The 4,697-nt window shown below is 43.3% G+C and overlaps 1 protein-coding gene across 1 annotated transcript in view; it reads right to left on the minus strand.

Moving 5' to 3' along the window:
- MYO9A (myosin IXA) overlaps positions 1 to 4,254 on the minus strand; it is a 260,868-nt gene extending 256,614 nt beyond the window's left edge. Inside the window, exon 1 of the mRNA XM_011953817.1 lies at positions 4,210 to 4,254. The gene's annotated coding sequence lies outside the window, so the exon portion shown is untranslated. The remainder of the gene's footprint in view (positions 1 to 4,209) is intronic.
- Between the last annotated feature and the right edge of the window lie 443 nt (positions 4,255 to 4,697).

Here is a 4,697-nt window from a genome sequence, read left to right on the forward strand (position 1 = left end):
GGCGGCAGAGCCTGCAGTGAGCGGAGATCGCGCCACTGCACTCCAGCCTGGGCGACACAGCAAGACTCTGTCTCAAAAAAAAAAAGAAAGAAAAGTAGAACTGAATCAAGCAAATGTATTATGCATTTAAAAAGTAAAAAAGAAAAAAAAATTGAACTTTAATGTTGAAAAAATAACTCAAACCAAAGGTCTCATAGTATATACAGAAAACACTATAATATCAAAGGCAAGATCTATTTGAGAAAACATTACTGATTTGCGTATGGCTATAAATATCATTGGGGAGAGTTATTAAACATTTTGAATTTTAGATAAATAACTATGGGGAACTTGTGTTCATGATCTAATATTTCTTCATTCTTTAGTGCTTACAATTAGAGTGTTCCACAAATAAATATAGTCACTACCATACAAATGTTTAATCACATATATAAACATACATGTAACTTATTTTGATATGTAAACATTTAGATATGTAAACTTTGCAAACTATGTATTTAGAAGTAAATTTGCTTTTTAAAAGCCCCCAAATACTCTTTTTACAAACCCATTTCCTCTTCTTCCTAGGCACACAACTAGACTTTATTTCCCAATCTTCCCTGGGGTTACATGTGGACATATGATCAAGTCCTAGGCAAATGGTATGTGGGGCAGAGATTATGTACATTCTCTCCAGGCTGAGCCAAAAAAAACCTCTAAAAGTATCTGCCTTTCCTAGTCTGATATAAGAATGGAGACAACCTGGGGAAAAGCTCGAAGGCCCTAAGGGACACAGAGCCACTAGGGGGAAGGAGTCTTGGTCCCAAAGGACCACACACAGAAGAGTGTCTACCATCACCCCACCTCTATCCACCTAAATTGGACTGTGATGTAAATGAGAAATAAACTTTACTTGTATAGAGCTGCTGATATTTGGAGGGTGTTTAGGTATAGTAGTTGGGCTACCCTGACTAATGCACTATTATAAACATTTTCCAAACCCTCTCCTATAAGGAATCCTGTCAGGAAATTCCTCTTACATTCAATCCATCAATAAGCACTATAGGTCTGCCTTTAAAATACATTCTGGCCGGGCGCGGTGGCTCAAGCCTGTAATCCCAGCACTTTGGGAGGCCGAGGCGGGCGGATCACGAGGTCAGGAGATCGAGACCATCCTGGCTAACATGGTGAAACCCTGTCTCTACTAAAAATACAAAAAACTAGCCGGGCGACGTGGCGGGCGCCTGTAGTCCCAGCTACTCGGGAGGCTGAGGCAGGAGAATGGCGTGAACCCGGGAGGTGGAGCTTGCAGTGAGCTGAGATCCGGCCACTGCACTCCAGCCTGGGCGGCAGAGCGAAACTCCGTCTCAAAATAAAATAAAATAAAATACATCCTGAACCTATTTTCTTACCATTCCCATTTCTATCACCTGCTTCAAGCCCTATCATTCTCTCACCTGAATTAGTGAAAAAGCATGGTATCCTCCCTTCTATCATTGCTCTACTATAGTCTATTTTTCCACACAGCAGGCAGAGTCACCCTTTTTAAAGGAAAATCAAACCATGCCACTCTACTTCAATGGCTCTCAACACAAATAAAACTGAAAGCTCTTACTGTGGCCTAAAAGGGCCTACATTATTTCACCCCCTCAAATTTCATCTTTCTCTCACTCCACTGAAGCCTCAGTGGTCTTTTTTTTTCTGTTTTTAAGTTTATTCCTAGTTCAGAATCTTTCCACTTCCTTCCTGGTCCCTCTACTTGAACCTTCTTTCATAATACTGAGGTCTCTGTTCAAATTTCAAATCCTCAGCAAAGGTTTTCCTTAGGATACTATCTAAAATAACCCTCTCTCCCCCATCTTCCATCATTCTATTCCCTTATCCTGATTTATTTTTATGAAAGAATTTATTACCTAAAATTATATTTTTTGTTTGTTTGTTTGTTTACTGTCTTATTTCTCCATTAAAAGGTAAGTAAGTGGCTTCGTCCTTCCCATCATGGGTATCCACAGCTCAAAAATTTATTTGTTGAAGAAATAAATTCACATATGCATTAATCTATTTTAGCAATCATTTTTCTTGCTTAGTCATTTTATTAAAATTCACTACATGGCTTTTTCCCCTTTTTCCTTTCTCATCTATTTTCATGCATAATATATATACACTGCTTTATTTGACTTCCTTTAAGAGCTCTTTTCAACATTAATTTGACAATGGCTAACTTTAAAAAATGAGCAAGTAATCAAAGTCCTTTCCTAAGGAAGTAATCAATCAATGATGCTGATTCAATAAGCATGCCTACCAATATGGATGGAAGAAGAGTGGCCATTTCATGCAGCTATCTTTAACCTCAAGAATACTGCTAAATGATAGTTTCCATAACCCTAGTAATGGAGCAAGAAATAAGAAAATAAGCCTGGGTGCGGTGGCTCACGTCTGTAATCCCAGCACTTTTGGAGGCCAAGGCAGGTCGATGAACTGAGTTCAGGAGTTCAAGACCAGCCTGGCCAAATATGGCGAAACTCTGTCTCTACTAAAAATACAAAAATTTGTGGGTGTAGTGACAGGCGTCTTATCCCCAGCTACTCTGGAGGCTGAGACAGAAGAATCGCTTGAACCTGGGAGGCAGAGGTTGCAGTGAGCTGAGGTCACACCACTGCACTCCAGCCTAGGTGACAGAGCGAAAACTCTCTCAAACAAACAAAAAAAGAAAATGAAAAAAAAATTAAACCATGAAGAATGGATATGTAGTTATATTCACGTATTAATATCCACATAATACAATATTACTCAACAACAAAAAAGAATGAACTACTGATATCACAACAGCAAAACACTACGTTAAACAAAAGAAGTCAGAAACAAAAAGCACGTAGGTATGATTACCCCATGAACAGACAAAACTAACCCACAATGACAGAAATTAAAATGTATAGGTGGAGGGAAGAGGCAAGATGGCCGAATAGAACCCTCCAGTAATCACCCCCAACTCCCAACAGAACACCAAACTGCACAACTATTCACACAAGAAAGCACCTTCATAAGAACCAAATATCAGGTAAGTGATCACAGAATCTGGTTTTAACATCTTATCAAGGAAAGAGCCACTGGTGAGGGTAGGAAAGACAGTCTTGAACTGCCAACACCATCCCTGTCCTATCCTCTGGCGGCAGCCATGTTGTCCAGAGAGAATCTGTGTACTTGTGGGAGAGATAGCACAGCGATTGTGGGACTCTGCACTGAAACTCAGTGCTGTCCCATCACAGTGGAAAGCAACACAGGGCAGAATTCAGTCGGTACCTATGGAGGGAGCATTTAGACCAGCGCTAATCAGAGGGGAATTGTCCATCCCAGTGGTTGGAACCTGAGTTCTGGCTAGTCCTACCATGGCAAGCTAAAGTACTCTGGAGTCATAAATAAACTTAGAAGGCAGTCTACGCCACTAGGACTTCAATTCCTGGGCAAGTCTTGGTGTTGCGTGCACTTGGAATCAGTGGACTTGAGGTGCACATGACCCAGTGAGACACCAGCTAGGGCGGCCCAAACAGTGCTTGCATTACCCCTCTCCCAGCACCAGGCAGCACAGCTTGCAGCTCCAGGAGAACCTCCTTCTGCTTAAGGAGGGGAAAGAGTCACATTGTCTTACAACTTGGATATCAGCTCAGCCACAATACAGTAAAGCACCAGAGTCCTGATGCCCCCATTCCAGGCTCTACATCCCAGATGACATTCCTAGACACACCCTGAACCAGAAAGGAACCAGCTGCCAGGAAAGGAAAGATCCAGTCCTGGCAGGATTTATCAACTGCTGCCTAAAAGGTCCTTGGACCTTGAATAAACTTCAGTAGCCAGCAGTGGCCAGGCAGTACTTGCCATGGGCCTTGGGCGGGACCTAGTACCATACTAGCTTCAGATGTAACCCAGTGCATTCCCAGCTGTGGTGGCCACCTTGAGAGACTCCTTATGCCTGAGAAAAGGAGACAGAAGAGCAAAAAGGACTTTGTCTTGCAACTTGGGTATCAACTCAGCTACAGTAAAATAAAGCACGAAGCAGACTCCGGAAGTCCCTGATCTCCAGCCTTAGCTCATGGACAGCATCTCCAGATCCACCCTGGGCCAGAAGGGAACCCACTGCTCTGAAGAGACCCAAGTGTGGCAGGATTCACCACAAGCTGGCTAAAGAGCCTTCAGGCCTTGAAAAAACATCAGTGGTAACCAGGCAGTACTCACCACGGGCCTGCAGAGGTGGTAACCACAGGAAGAGACTCCTTCTGCCTAAGGAAAGAAGAGGAAAGAGTAAAAAGGACTCTGTCCTACAACTTAGGTACCAGCTCAGCCACAGAAAAATAAAGCACCAAGGAGATTCCTAAAGTTCCCAATTCCAGGCCCTAGCTCCCAGCCAGCATTTCCAGACTCACCCTGGGCCAGAAGGGAACCTACCTCCCTGAACAGAAGCACAGGAGCCTGTCTGGATTCACTAGCCACTGACTAAAGCATCCTAGGGCACTCAGTAAACATCAATAGTAGCCAGGCAATAGTCACCACAGGCCTTGGGCAAGACCCCATTTTGTGCAGACTTCAGGTCTGACCCAGCGCAGTCCAAGAGGTGGTGGTCATAGCAGTGCTTGGGTCATCCCTCTCCCAATTCCAGGCAGCTCAGCAAGGAGATACAGACTCCACCAGTTTGAGGAAAAGTAAGGGAAGAGAACAAGAGACTC

Source organism: Colobus angolensis, unplaced genomic scaffold (genome assembly GCF_000951035.1).
Source record: "Colobus angolensis palliatus isolate OR3802 unplaced genomic scaffold, Cang.pa_1.0 Scaffold372, whole genome shotgun sequence".
Lineage (NCBI taxonomy): Eukaryota > Metazoa > Chordata > Mammalia > Primates > Cercopithecidae > Colobus > Colobus angolensis.